At 39.3% G+C, this 16,568-nt stretch overlaps 1 long non-coding RNA gene across 1 annotated transcript in view; it reads right to left on the bottom strand.

The window, feature by feature from the left end:
- LOC140713294 (uncharacterized) overlaps nucleotides 1–16,568 on the bottom strand; it is an 81,985-nt gene that overhangs the window by 37,926 nt on the left and 27,491 nt on the right. The gene's annotated exons all lie outside the window — the stretch shown is intronic.

Genomic DNA, 16,568 nt, shown 5'->3' with positions numbered 1-16,568 from the left:
TCTCTTTATGACGATTGACTTATCAGCAATAGTCACTGCAGCAGAGTTGGAAATTACATAATTGCCAGAAACTGTAGATATTTGACTTGGCAAGAACCCTAGGTTTATCTGATTTATTTTTGTAAGAATTGGGCCCCATGGATATTTAGAAATGTTTCATGAAAGAACAGTAGAATGTAAATGAAACAAGCAAAAATCCTCTTTTCAAAGGCTGCATTTAACTCCATCGTAACTGTTGTGATAACACAAATAAACCAAAGACAAACCTTTGGCGATGGTGTTGGGCGAAAGCACTACTCTAAATTAAAACGTTATGAGCTACTAACATCTGGACATTTTCTCCCTCTTCATAGTTATTCTCATCCATTTTCTGTGTGTTGTTTACCAGGGGCCAATGCAGAATGTGACACTGAGCCTCAGTACATATGCACAGTAACAAGGCCCACAAAACACACAGGGCCATATTCATGGGCTGCCATCTCCTGACCTCTGTCTGCACTCTGGGAGGAGGCCGTCCATTGTTTACCAAGAGACAAGTGCTTTGCTAACCCCAAATTTTGTGCTCCTGCCTTTGTTTCTCTGGTGCCTGGCACGATGATTGATACAAAGTTCTCAATGAGCATTCTGCTACTGAATTAAAGCAAATGAAAAAGGTAGGTAGACTATGAAAAAATGAAATAACATAAAAGAAAGCAGTGAGGTACAGTAATAAGAGACAGAACACAAAGACTTTGTTTCGAGTCCTAGTTCCAACATCAACTTGCTGTGTGACTTTAGATAACTTTTTCTTTCTAGGCCTCAGTTTCCTCATCTCATTTTACATCAGTTCATTTTTTTTTCTTTTTGAAACAGCGTCTCACTCTGTCACCCAGGTGGAGTACAATGGCACGATCTCGGCTCACTGCAACCTCCGCCTCCTGGGGTCAAGCAATTCTCCTGCCTCAGCCTCCCAAGTAGCTGGGATTACAGGTGCCAGCCACCATGCACGGCTAATTTTTTTGTATTTTTAGTAGAGACAGGGTTTCACCACGTTGGCCAGGCTGGTCTTGAACTCCCAACCTCAGGTGATCTGCCTGCCTTGGCCTCCCAAAGTGATGGGATTACAGGCATGAGTCACCCTGCCTGGCCAAGTTCATTTTTCTTGATAGTATCTAAAATACTATCTACTCAATTAGCCCATATATTTTTTTAAAGTCTGTTGTTCCCCCAGAAATGTCACACTTCCTCCCCAATACAATAAACTACGTTTATATTCACCATTGCATTTATTTGATAAGTTCACTGATTTTGGTGATATCCCTCTAGAGAATGTCATCTATTAGCTATCTTTTTGGCTCTATTACCTCACAGCTCTGATGTCATCCAATTTCTGATGTGCACCATCACACAGCAAAATGAAATTTACGTTTTAAAGTTAAACCAGCCAGAGTTTGGATTCTAGTTCCATAATATTCTCAGAAAGTTATTTAGCTTTTCTGAAATGTGCATCTGAAAATGAGATTACTATTTCCTTCATCACTGAGTTGTTGTAAGGCTTAAATAAGAGAAATATATAACTTAGCCATCTGGTACCTAGCAGGTTCTCAATATATGCCATAGTTTATAATCTATCTGTTGCCATACAGATCTATTGCAGAAATGCATGTATATTCCCCTTTGTTACTATCCCACAGCTTCCCAGCCTGAGATCAGGCTTTAAAATGAATGAGTTAAACAGACCCTGGAGAGAGAGAGAAGGTCATTCATTTCATCAGTTAGTCACCCATCCTTCATTCCTTCAAAAACATTTATTGAGGCCTGTGATAAAGTACCAAACTAAAAAGTACAATCAAGGGGTTCATGATGTCACAGGAGAGGCAGACATATAAAATGACAACAAAAATGTGGTGGAATATGTTTGAAAACAGAGGAACACACATGATGTTATTGGAGGAGCATCCAAACCTGGTAACAGCTGCCATTAGCTTGGCAGCTGTTTCAAAACTCTCTTGTCTGCATTAATGAAAGAGCTGGGGTAATACCCAGATCTCCCTCTTGAGGCTATCTTTTAAAGCAAGATAAAAATTTAATAAAACATTGACTTCCTTCATAGAAATAGATGAGTGGGACTTTAATTGAATAATTATTTCAGACACCTGTGTATATAAAAGAAATACATTAAAAAGTTCTTTCAATGAAAATATATAGAACTTGTAGGCTTTTCATTACCGTAAAAAATGTTCTTGAACACGAAGATTTCAGATAGCCACAAGATCTTTACTATATATTCAAAGTAAATGTGAACACAGAAAAGTTGGGTTGGAATTGAAGGTACCAATATAAACCCATAGTTTTTAATACCATAGACAGGCAGGTAGATAAAGAGATATGGGAATAAACGTGTGTGTGTGTGTGTGTGTGTGTGTGTGTGTGTGTGAAGGGGACCTCCATCCACTGACAGGGCCTAGAAGCAAAAAGAACACTTAACGCCTACATATTGACGTCTAAATACTATTGTTCACCAAAAAAATTACAGCTGTGAAGAAATGGCTAATTTAAGGATGTGACAGAAAAAGTAAAAGATAAGTTTGGAGAATTTTGTTACTCTAGAAAGTAAGAAAGTGCTGAAAGAAACATGGGGACATTTCAAAAGCAAGGGAACCCACTTGACAGGGCTTCCAATGGCCAAATCTGGGACAATTTGAGCATCTGCATAAATCATGAACTATACCTATTGAATAAATAAGAATCTATGAGCCCATACTTACAGAAAAGAGTAAATGTAAGAGAATAGGAAGTACTTTATTAAAATAGAATACCATCTAATTAACATAAAAGGAATAATGGAGCTAGGAAAACATCAATGGAAGCTAAAACCACTGATGAAAGTTTGGTCAGGATTCTATATTTACACATTTCATCACAACTGCATATTACTTACACAGGGACAATTAGTAACTGAGAAACTTGGAGGACACAAATTCAACCAAGTCACTGAATATTAGGACAACTTGACATTACCATTCAGAACGACACAACATCGCTTCAGCGGCATTCCTGCCCCAAATCTACAACCTGAATCCAATGATAAGGAATTGTCAGAAAACCCCAAAGGAGGGACATACTACATAATATTTTGCTTATAATTTTCAAAAAGTCAAGATCAGCTGGACATGGTGGCTCATACCTATAATCTCAGCACTTTGGGAGGCCGAGGTGGGCTGACTGCCTGAGCCCAGGAGTTCAAGAAAACATGGTGAAAATCCTCATCTTTACAAAAAGTACAAAAATTAGCTGGACATGCTGGCACATGCCTGTAGTCTCAGTTACTCGGGAGGCTGAGGTGGGAGGATCACCTGTGCCTGAAAGGTCAAGGCTGCAGTAAGCCATGATTGTGCCACTGTACTCCAGCATGGGCGACCAAGAGAGACTCTGTCTCAAAAAAAGAAAAAAAAAATCAAGGTCAAAAACATAAAGAAAGGCTGAAGAAATATACCAGTGATGGAAGACTAAAGAGATGAAAACTAAAGGCAACATATGATCCTGGATTTGATCCTAAACAGAGAAAATAATAACTTTAAAGTACCTTATGTTGAAGCAGTTGCGAAATGTGAATAGAGACCATAGATTAGATAATAATATTATATCAATGTTAAGTTTCAAGTTTGTGATAGCTACACTATGGTTATGTAAGACAGCATCCTTGTTTAGTAAATGCACATTGAACTATTTATGAATAAAAGGGCACAATGAGTACAATTTGTTCACAAATTAGAAAAAAAAAAGCATCTATGTAAGAGGAAGAAAGAAAAAAGAGACAGAAAAATTAAGTGGAATAAAATATAAACAATTGATGAATCTGACTTTAAAAAATCTAAGAATTCCTTTCTATAATTTAATTTCAAATTACATTAAAATTCAACCCTGTATTATTTATTTATTGAATGAACATAATTCCTGTTCTCAGTTAATGGTCTAGTAGAGACAAACATATTTAAACAAATACATGAAACATCTTATCAGTAGAGATTTTTACTCTCAGTACAGATGTGGTCTAAAATAAGAAGTGATTACCTCGGCTTGGGGAAGTCATTGCACCTGGTGTAGAAGTTTGTATCAGAAGCAAGAAGGGCAGGAACTGGACAGTGAGCAGGAGGAGGGTGCAGAGTCAAGAGACATTACAGAAGATGAATCAGTAGAACTCAGTAACCAAATGAACAGTTTCATGGTGGAGCCAGGAGAGGCTTTGCATGCCTCTCCAGTCCTGCTCAGGTAACAGAGCTCACTGGAATAAGAAACAGAGGACAAAGAAAAGATTTTGAAGGTAGACAGTAAGTCCAGTTTTGGACATGTGAAGTTGGTATGCCTGGGTCATAAAGGCAGCACTCATACCTATATTTACTTAGAATATCCTCTGCCAAACTCGAAAGGAGACTAATCAATTACTGATTGTGCTTTGGCTGAAAGTTGGAAAAATTCAAATAGGCAGTCTCATTAGAGCCCAGGGTTGATGGAGATAGTATTGGGAGTCTCATTTTATTGTCCTAGAAAGTGCTGCCTCAAACCCTTGTCTACCCTACGGCACAGAAAGTCTTTCTAATTGGGAACACACAATTTTTTACTAATTCTTTTATTCATTCAGGAAACATTTTGTTCAAACACTGTATTAAACACTGGGGATGCAGAGATGAATAATGCATAGGCTCTGTCCTTGAAAGGCATTCACAGATTAGTGGAAAAGAAAAACATAAGAACAAGTAATTATAACTTGGCAGGCCTGGGGCTTAGGACAGAGAATGCACAGGTGCCACGGAAGGGCCCACGGTAAGACACTGGACATGTGATGTGGCTGTGTGGCTGATTTTTACTGGTATTAAGGAAGTCAAGCCAAAAGATGCTAGAGAGAAACAGGATGTGACAGGGAGGAAAATGCAGCAATCTGTGATTAATTTGGGATCTTTCCTGAACTATTGATTGGGAGGATGGTGGTCCTGGCCACAGGAACAGAAACACAGGAGCAAAAGCAAGCTTTTTAAAATGTTACTGGACAGGAAGAAGTGGGAAGCCAAAGGAACTAAGTGGAAAAGAAAATGAAGGTCATTGATGCCAAAGCCAAATGTTAAAAAACTGAAAAACATCACTAGAGTGAATTCTATCCATTTTCATCACCAAAAATACAGAATCCAAGCTGGTCCAGACTTGGGACTCTACTCTGAGCTGTGCTGCACTGAGGACACTGCTGACCTACATTTTGCAACAATATCGGGGGTTGGGGGACCTCTAGGAACAAGCTGCTCACTCCTCAAATATAACAGCAAACACACATATTTTCTCACCACTGATGGGGCTTTTGCCAGGAAATCACACAGACCCAAAATAAAAAAACAGGCCAAAGGAAAACAAACAGACAAGACACACAGTCTGTCGTCCACGGGGCACTGCGGTTCAGGGCAGGGCCTTCCCTAGGTGGTCACAGGGTCCAGATAAAACCCTACCCAGAGTGCCTGAAATATGTTTATGCAGGTGAATCGGGAGGCAGGGAACCTGGGAAGACGATGCTTACTGAGTGCCTGTCCTGTGCCAGGCATTGCGCTTGATCATTTACATTCCTCATTTCCTTTCTCTCTATGAAGTCACTATGATTATCATTCCTATTTTACAAATGAGGAAATGGGCTGTGAGGCTAAGCAACTCTCAGAGACACATAGGAAGTGGCAGCACTAATATGAAAAGCCACATCTGCAGAGTATGAAGATGTTTCTTTTCTTGGCAACATGTTGCCTGTCTCAAAGAGGTGAACACGCCACCTGGGAGCTCCTGGTGCCTGAAAGCTCCTACAAGGACCACCGCCACACAAGAAATCCCTTGGTTTCAATGTAGGCAAGGTGTGATTAACCTGTCTTGAGCCTATTTGTTTGATTATTTTCCTTTCTTAAAAGTTACCTAATAAAGTCTCCTCATCCCCACAGTCCCTTTTGGATCATAGGTTCTCCTAGCAAACTGATCAACTCCTGAAGAACCTAGGCTAGAAGTTATTTTCCTGCATTGTTCTACTTAAGTCCTGACCCTGGACAGCAGAATCATGAGGACATCATATAGAACCGGTCAACACAAAGACACCTTCTGTGAGATCCAAGACACGATCTCATAAACGCACCACGATTCCAGGTGCAGCAGCTTAAGTGCCTATGTAAGTCCTACTTAGCACCTGTTCATCTGGCTGGCGTGAAGCAGGAAACTGGATTATTTTCCCTCCTTTGGATGAGGCATAGCACGTTGATTAATGATGTGAGGGAGAGTGAACCAAAGACAGGAGTTCTGTACACAAATGTCTTTCAGGAAAGCTATCACAGGCGTGGGGAAAGAAAGGTGAGCATTGTAAGGAGGGGGTGGCAGACAGCATTTGGTTGATTAGGGTTCGGTTAATGCTGGCGAGTGTCGAACATTCCAACTCATGGCTGTTACTAATGGGAGAAATGGGGTTATTTGTTAATTTTACTTACTAAAGTGAGTGTTGAAGGCAGGATGGAGGGAAAAGGTGAACATGTACCATTTTGGCTAAGCCTAATAAAACATGGAAAAAATTCCTCATGATTTTCTTAAAAAGAGCAAGACATCGATTTTGCACTGGCACCAAGCTCCCTTACCTTTATGAGGAAGTGGTCATCAATTTCCACTTAGCCTGCCCAGTTTTCAAATCCTTTGGCCATCTTCCAAGTGACCTATTTCTTTGTTCATCATGCAGATTTTTGGTGGGATGTGTTATAAAGAACTTCCTGTGAACTTCTTTTGTGCTTTTCTTTGCATGACCACATTCATGTTTCACAAAAAAACTGCAAGATGTGCATAGGCATTTAATTCCTATTTTACAGATAAGATTGAACTCCAGAGCCCTAATCTATGCAAGTAAGATTTTATTTTTCAAGACCTTATATTTTATAGAGCATCTTTACATTTGAGACTACCTTCCCCAGGATATTTTTTAAAATTCTTTTCTTAAAGTACAAGTGTTTTTCACTTTTTAAAAATTTTTTCCCAATCCATCAAAGGCATTCTATCTAGTGTCCATGGACAGAGTTCTCTGGTGCTCTGACTCCATAGTAACCCCTGAATCATGCGGATGGTCAAGATGGACTGATTCAAGAACTATGAACTTCAAAGAAAACTTTTTTCTTCGCTGATGACTTCTGAGAGACATGCTCGCCTCTCTGGATAACCTTCCCAGAACTTGTATTTTTCAACTTTGACCTACATGAGTGGAATGTTGATGTAACTGCCATCTGGGAAGCGGCTAGTAGATACACATTGACCTCTAGTCGATATTTTGGACAAGGAATTTTCACTTACCAGCATTTGGCAAGAGTATTCTGCATATGCACCATAAGCAGGGCCAAGCTCATGAGAAGCTGCTCCTTTATCATGATCTGAGACCTGTAGAGACTTTTAGAGTGACAGGGTTTGGCTCTGTCCCCATACAAATCTCATACTGAACTGTAGCTCCCATAATTCCCACATCTTGTGGGAGGGACCTGGTGGGAGATAATTGAATCATGGGGGTGGTTTCCACATACTGTTCTCCTGGCAATGAATAAGTCTCACAAGATGTGATGGTTTTATAAAGGGTTTCCCCTTTCACGTAGCTTTCATTCTCTCTTGCCTGCCACCATGTAAGAAGTGCCTTTTGCCTTCTGCCATGATTGTGACGCTTCCCTAGCCACATGGAACGGTGAGTCCATTAAGCCTCTTTTTCTTTGTAAATTACCCAATCTTGGGAATGTCTCATCAGCAGCGTGAAAATAGGCGAATACATAGAGATACAGTCTCATTGGATGAAGCTCATACTTAGAAACTATAATAACTTTATTTATCCAATTTTTTGACTATCCAATTAATTACATAGGATTCCAGACTGGCCTATTGTTAAGATACGTATAAAAGACCGGGCCACTGTAGAAGAGAAAGTGTGATTAAACAACCATCACTTCGCAACTTCAGGCAAGTCGTTTCACTCTACACTGCTTGGTGATTAAAAAGTACTAAATAGTATAAAATGCAATGTGTCTAGCATGTGCTTAAAAATATTATTTCTTATTGTCCTTATTTTCTTAACACGAAGATTTCAAGCCACCCCATGGAAGCAGCATTCCAAGAAGATAGTCACCGCAAGCCTTGGGAGCCCTGGGCTCAAGCACTCCCATAATGTTATTTTCCCTGCATTATATTAGTTAAAGCATATCACAAGAGAGAGCCAGATTCAAAAGATGGGAAATAGAATACAGCTCCTGATGGGAACAGCTTCAAATTATTGTTCATGACTCAACTCACCATAGACCCTAACCATGAACCAGTATTTTGGGCCAAGCACATTATATGTGCTACTCATTTATTTCTTCCTAAAACCCTACAACTAGGTATAATACCCATTTCATAGACATAAAAAAAAGATTTATCGATGCTAAGTAACTTCCCTGATGTTAAGCAAGTGGTTAGTAACAGGGTTGGTTTTAAAACTCAAATTTATTTGACCCCAAAACTAATACTGTTACTTTAGTATATTTAGAGATCAACCATGAAATACACTTCCATTTCTACAGAAAGGAACTAAGAAGGATATACGACTTTATCCTTGTACTTAATTTTAGGACTATTCCAATGAAGACATCTTGAGTTTGTAAACTTTCTCTGAGGTGTCAATGTGCTCCTAGATCTGTTCCATGCCCACATCAACTATCACAGATCTCAGAAAGGTGCAGGAGAAAGTACACAACTCCTCCAAAAACATCCACACACGTACATCCTGGGGACTTAGTGACAGGCTCTAACACGTTCATACATGTTACATATCCTAGTCGATACCTTTAAAAACAGAATATATCTTCAAATCAAGTGCCCATACTAGCCCCAGATAGTCCATATGCACTGAAACAGATAATGGTGGACACCAATTTGCAAGTCTGAGTTTTATTTATTTAATTCCCTATTTTGAGGATTCACTTAGGCAAAGTCAATTAAATAAGTGTGGAGGACAAAATTCTAAGATGATCTCTCCAAAGACCTTCACCCTTGTGTAATTCCCTGCCCTGGGAATACAACGGGGCATCACTCCCATGATTATGTTATTATACATGGCAAGACAGACTTTGTAGATATAATTGAGCTTACTCATTAGATGATTTTGAGTTAATAAAAAAGAGATCATCCCAGTGAGCATAACCTAATTATCTGAGCCCTTTAAAAGGAGTTTTTTTCTGACTGATAGGATTCAGCACAAGGAAGGTTCTCCATTAATGAGATGGAGGCAGACATAAAGCAAGGGCCTGAGAGTGGCCTCTAGGAGCTGAGGGTGATTCCCTGGTTGACATCCAGCAACTTGGACTTCCGTCCTACAACCAGAAGAAACTGAATTCTGCCAACAACCCATGTGAGACTGGAAGCAGATTCTTCCCCAGAACCTCCAGGTAACAGCTTAACGTGGCTGACACCTTGATTTTACCTTTAACAGATTCTAAGCAAAGAATCAAGGTGAACATCCCCAGACTTTTAACTTAACAAAACTGTGTGATAATAAATGCACATTATTTTAAGCCAGTAAGTTAGTAGTAATTTGTTACGTGTCCATGCAAAATTAATACAGCAAGCTGATCTAAGTGACAGGTGGAGATGATAAGAAAATGTGACCCTTTCCCCTTCTCTACAGCCTTTCTGTGAGCCTCAGGAATCATGCACCTATGCTGACTAATCTTAGGCCTGATATTTCCAAAACTATCCACCCCATGACCTGGATTGAGTCCAGTGCTAATCATGTTAAATTTTCTAAGACAGTCTTGATTTGAAATATCACATTAGATCACATTCTTATTAGAATCTGAAAGTGTAGTTACTGCTGCAATGAGGTATCTAGTTATTGGTTATAGGATCACAGCAATGATTTTTTCAAATTTTTATATTCATAATTCACTAAAATATAATGATAACACCTATCTATTATTGCTAGACACCTTCTTATACTGTCAAAAATCCTCAAAGTCTGTATGAGAAGTAGATGTAACTTTTCCAATTTTGATGGCAACAAAACTGAAGTTTGGATGAAGTAAATGATTCAAACATATAGACTAGCTAAGGTAAGATTTAAACCTAGGTCAGTCTTGCTCCAAAGTTCAGAATTCTGCTGGGTAGTGATGCATCAATCTGTAAAATGGGTTATGAAGAAAGTAAATTAATGATTACTCAGGACTGGGCAGGGGATGAGAAGTTAGGGGTTATATCTGTTGAAAATATGCTACAATTCAGCTGTGTTTATAGTTGCATGACTACAAATATTTTAAGAACCATTGAATTGTACAATTTAAATAGGTGAATCATATGGTGTGCTAATTATATCTCAATAAATCAGGAATTTTTTAAGGCAGTAAGAAGTGTTTTGTTGGGGAAATCTAGATATATGAAGCTTGCAAAGGAGGCAAGGAATGGGAGAAAGACTCAGTCATGGAGAGTCTTGGATATCATACTAATTTGTTTCCAAGGGGAAAAAAAGGTTCTCCACAAAGGGTTTTAAATAAGGGAGTGAAAGAATCTATTGGTGTTTTAGAAAGATCTCTTTAGTGGCTATATAATGATGGATTTGAGGAGGACACAATAGTACAGTTGAGGAGGTTAGTGAGGAGACTCTTGCACAGCTCACTGGAAAAGATGAAGACCTGGCAAAAGCTAATGGAATGCAAAGGTGCCTGGTGTTTGAGAGACACTGCTGAGAAAAAAGACAAGCAACTTGTAAAAACCTCAGATAAGGGAGAGAAAGGAATGTAAGACTGGGGTTTCTAACTTGGGAGTTCAGCTTCTTGAGCAGGTGCTGCCTCCCCTTTGTGGAATCTGGGAAACTGAACCCAAGGCAATGTGGGGAGAGGGAGGAAGGAAGGTAGGTACCTTAGAAATTCTACTGAGAGTCTAGGGCTCAGCTCTCCAGTCAAACACCAATGATACTGATACCTGGGTCTTATATTCAGAGATTCTAATTAAACTTGTCTGTGATTGTGACCTGGAAAGATCCCAGGCACTGGGATTTTTAAAAGCTCTCAGGTAATTTTAATGTGCAGCCAAGGATGTGAACCTACAACTCGGACAGTTCCTTTCAAACTAAGGAAGTCAGAAAAGGACGCGGCTGTTGCTGGGAACTGCTTATGGTCCAGCCAATCAGACAGGGCCCTATTGAAAAAAAAGGTGCTGAGGAGTTGATGGGTGCAGCACACCAACATGGCACAAGTATACATATGTAACAAACCTGCACATTGTGCACATGTACCCTAGAACTTAAAGTATAATAATAAAAAAAAATGAGGCTTTGTCTTGAGCATTGGAGTCTGACAGACCCATTCTAGAGACTGTTTCACTAATCTTTACTACAGGAAATGATATTTAAGATGGGAGAGGATTATTTGATGTTGTTCACATGGGGTCAGTGGACCAGCTAGAGCTTACCTGTGAGTATGAAGAATTCCTAATTACTCTGGCTTAGTGATTATGAAAGTGTGGTGCTCGGTCCAGCAGTATCAGCTTTATCTGGGAATGTGTCACACATTTAGGTTTTGGGCCCTATCCAGGTCTACTGAATCAGAAACTCTGGGGGGAAAGGCCCCAAAATTTGTGTGTATGTGTTTTTTAAGAAATTAATTAAACTTTTAAAAATTTTTCAAATAATTATAGATTCATAGGCAGTTGCAAAAAAAAATACAGAATGATTCCATTACCCTTTGCCCAATTTAGACATTCTACAAAACTATACTACAATATCACAGCCCAGGTGTTGACACTGATACAACCAAATAAAAAATACAGACTTTCCATCACCACAGAGATCTCTCATTTTGCCCTTTTCCAGCTACACCAACTTAACTTCACCCACCTCTTCATGCTGGCAACCACTGACCTGTTCTCCATTCTATAATTGTTGTCACTTCAAGAATGTTATACAAATGAAATCATATAGTGTATAACTCTTGGGGACTGGCTCTTATTTTTACTAAGCATAATTCTCTGTGGAGTCATTCAGGTTATTGTGTGTATCAATAGTTTGTTCCTCTGCATTGCTGAGTAGTGTTCCATGGTACGGATGTGCCATAGTTTAACCATTCTCCTGTTGCAAAGTCACTTTAACAAGCTCTCAAAGTAATTCTGATGCACTCTCAGGCTTGAGAACCCCTGATCTCTAGGAAAAAAAAGCTTTAGAGGACAGGAAATAAACACAGCACTTTTCTGGGTTTTCTTTCCATACACTAACTTCATGGTCTTCCTCAAAGGCATAGGGAAATGACTTTTTAAAATTTCCACATGGCCAGGAGCGGTGGCTCACGCCTGTAATCGCAGCACTTTGGGAGGCCGAGGTGGGTGGATCACCTGAGGTCAGGAGTTAGAGACCAGCCTGACCAACATGGTGAAACCCCATCTCTATCGGGTACAAAAAGTAGCCGGGTGCGGTGGTACATGCCTGAAATCCCAGTTACTCGGGAGGCTGAGGCAGGAGAATTGCTTGAACCTGGGAAGTGGAGGTTACAGTGAGCCGAGATCATGCCATTGCACTCCAGCCTGAGTGACAGAGCAAGACACTGTCTCAAAAAGAAAAAAAAAAATTCCACCACTACTGTTAACACAATATTCTGTATCCTGCTTATCACTGTTAAGTAAATGCATTTCTTAAAAGATTTGTGTATTTATATTCAACAAATACTTATGGAAGTACCTACCAGTAACTATTCCAGGCAAGAAGAAAGCAGCAGTAGAAAAGATATATAGGTCACTTTTCACAAGTAGCTTTTGCTTCAGCAGGACCAGAAAAGACAATAAGCAAATAAAGTCTTGTGAAACAAAGTCATGTTGAAACAAATGTCATGATTGAAAATAAAGTGACATAAGGGTTAAAAGATGAAGGAACTGAGGTCCCATTTTTAGTGACAGTCAGAGAAGTCCTCTCTGAGGAGATTGCTTGAGAGCAGAGTTAACTAAAATAAGGAATTAAGGCATGTGAATATATGGGCCGCTGCAGCAGACGGAGCAGCAAATTTAAGTCTTGCAACAAGAACATGCTTAACCCATTATATGGTTTGGATATTTGTCCCCTCCAAATCTCATGTTAAATGATGACTCCCAATGTTGGAGGTGAGGCCTAGTGTGAGGTGTTTGGGTCATGGAGGTGGATCCCTAATGGATGGCTTGGTGCCCTCCCATGGTAATGAGTTACCAGCATATCTGATTGTTCAAAATAATCTGGGACCTCCTCCCTTCTCTCTCTTGCTCCTGCTCTCATCATGTTACACACTTGCTCCTTCTTTGCCTTCTGTCATGATTGGAAGCTTCCTGAGGCCTCACCAGAAGCACACGCCAGCACTATGCTTCCTGTATAGTCTGCAGAAGTGTGAGTTGAATAAACCTCTGACTCAGGTCAGTTCATGCTTTTGCACAGGCTTCCAGACTGTGGAGGAAGGGACTCCAGCCCACAGCTCTAGATTTGGGATGTTAGGCTTCACTAAGTGAAGTCCTGCTCATGAAACCTATAACAGAAGCCTTTGCTCCTTCCCTCGAAGGAGTGCTAACAAGCCATAATGAGTTTATAATCCTGAATAGTAGAAATAAAACACCTTATTACAATGAGATGAAATTCACGTTAGCTGCTCTGGCCCCAAACATAGAATATTAAGAAAATAAAGATGCTCTTGGTACTTAAGGGTGTGATTTTAATAGAGAAGGTAAGGTTCTCTGAAGTTACTCTGAAACGTATAGCACTTAGAACTTTGATTGTCTACATAACTTATAAAAATTATTAAACAATAACATCATAACCATGCAAAAACAAAAGACCCCTGTACAAATTTTGGGTAGAATGGTGAGGATTGGGAGTACAGTGGGGAGTAGAGGAGGGATGAAATAATTTAAACCCAGGCACTCTTACCTACAGTCTGAATGTTTTACTCACTAAAAGATCCTTGGATAACTTAACTTAAAACCACCAACAACTTCCGATATTCAACCTTAGCTATCAACTTGTCCCATGAAAACAGGCCAGAAACCTGCCTCAGTCCCTTATGATTTCATCAGCTCAGGTTGGCATAGCACATGTCTCCTATCTAAAGCCTGGGTGAAGATAAAAGGAGAAAACTAAAATGAAGAACATGTTTAGATTCTGTAAACCAGAGTTAGGGGCTACTTTTTTACAAATATCAATCCTACTGGTAGCTGTATGTTCCCTGTTACTTGCCAAAATGAATCACGAACTCATTTGTGGACCCAATCATTTATCCATGTTCACTCTCCCAGACTTTGGGGGGCTTTCCTCAGATCTGGAAACTATTTTTGACAGCTGAGATTTTGTTCTAGACATGGAGTTTAAACCTGAGTTTGAGTTTAGCTTTAGTGTTTAAAGGGTTAAGGATGGGGCAGCCCAGGGTTAAGGGTTAAGGATGGGGCAGCAAAGGTAACATTCTACACTGAATCTAGCCATGGGGAAAGGACTTTGTCAGTGTCTTCCTCAACAGGTTTTGCCATTGAAAGAAACATGAGACACTAAAGCTAAACTCAAACTCAAGTCTAAACTCCATGTCTAGAACAAAATCCCAGCTGTCAAAGAGAGTCTCTAGATCTGAGGGAAGCCCTCCAAAGTCTGTCTGGCAGAATGAACATGGATAAATGACTGGATCCACAAATGACTTTGCCATTCATTTTGGCAGTACCAGGAAACACACAGCCACAAATGGGATTAATATAATGAATGGGAGAGAAATGCTTGAAAAGATTTAAAAAGAAGGAAGTGGTAATATTGATATTGCTACACATTGAACATCTGAACAATGTTTAGACATCAATTTCTGAAAACAAAGACAATGGCTATGAGCAGATACACTCAAAATGAAGAAACATTTTTTTTATTTTTTAAGAAAAGGTTAATCACATATTCACAGAGTCAGTTTGTTACTATGGAATCACATATGATGTCATAAATTTGACATTCTAAATGCAAAGCTAGACTGAGCAAGGGAAGTGACAGGAAATGGAGCTGGGGAGACAAAAATCTGGATAACAACAAAAGAATTTCAACAGTTAAAAAATGAGTCAAACATCTCTCAAACAGAAAAAGGTGAGTAAATCGAGTGTCTTAGAATCTTGCCATGGAGCTGAAGAAATGTGGATATCAGTCCATCATTTGCCTCTGCAAAGGCTCTGCAACAACCAAATAATTTCAGATAATGGCTTCATGTAGAGGAAAAGAGAAGGAAGAGAATAAAGGCAATGGAAAGAGCAGAGAAATGGGAAGAAGGAGAAATGTTTAAAAAACGAAGACAGAAAAGAAAAAGATTAAAACATGCAATAAGTCAGTATTCATTTAGCATATACTCATATGTTAGTAGTAAAAGGTAAAAACAGTGGCTGTCTTTGAAGAAGGCATGGCCTAGTAGGAGAGAGAACAAAGGACAGCTCATTGCTCTGTAAAAGTATATACAAAAGACATAAGCAACACATGGCAATATTTCACTCTGGGAACTTCCCCCAGGTCACACTGAGCTGGGTTTTGAAGAACATAAGAGAGAAGAGGAGACCATAAGGAAATAAGGGTGGTGTATGCAGGCAAATACAAGTCACTTGGTATTAGTAGAACACAGTGATAAAGTGTAGAGTGAAGGGCATGCAAGTAGCAGGTACACAGGAATACATCATGAGGCTCCTGGTCGAACCAAGTGAAGAAAGTGTTTATCCAGGAATGAAGCATTACTAGATTTACATCTCGTAAATATTACTCTAAATAAATACGGTGGACAGATCTAGAAGTGGAGAGGATTTAAGGCCATGAAACCTGCTCGAAAGGCTATATTCTAAAAACGTAGTCCCAGGATGGTCAGAGGCCTGGAACAACGCAATGATAATAGAGATAGAAAAAAGGAACTGGATTTAAAATATCATTTGGAATTAGAAGTAAGAGGATATTATGGTGACTGCTATGTATGTGTATAAGGGGGGTGAGGGTTGATGAAAAGATTTTAAAATTAGTTCAGGAGCTGTACAGCTATGCCATTCTCTCACGCAACTAACATTCTCATGCAACTAACATTGATGAGATTTTTCCTGCTGCAAAACATAGAGCTTAAATGGATGTCTATAGAGCGCTCTAGCGGATCTTGGTCTAACCTAGAAGTTGTGCTCCTTAAACAGATAAATAACACTAATCTTGATCACATTGCAGCCACTTACTTATCATGAAACAGTTCAAATAATACTCCAATAAGTATCTCCTCCAAATGAAAATGAAAACATAAATATTTGAATAGAGTTCCACAAAGTGAGTTATCTTCTTGTGCTCTGTTACTTGGTTTTCCCTATCTGTTGTTAATTTGTTGGTAAGAAATCCCTTTCCACTCTACATCTATGAGTAATTAGATGATAGGAACAGAAGACATGACTTTCAATAAATTTGTATGAGATTAAGGTCCTTATATTTAGAAATCAAACTAATATTGGCAAGGATAGATCCACAGAAAATGTGAGCTATAGTGATGATGAAAATGAGAAAAAATTGAATTCTAAATGGTAAGGAAAAATAAGTTTCATAA

The sequence above is a fragment of the Chlorocebus sabaeus genome, chromosome 14 (genome assembly GCF_047675955.1).
Source record: "Chlorocebus sabaeus isolate Y175 chromosome 14, mChlSab1.0.hap1, whole genome shotgun sequence".
In the NCBI taxonomy this organism is placed as follows: Eukaryota; Metazoa; Chordata; class Mammalia; order Primates; family Cercopithecidae; genus Chlorocebus; species Chlorocebus sabaeus.
This window is presented reverse-complemented; position numbering and strand designations above follow the sequence as displayed.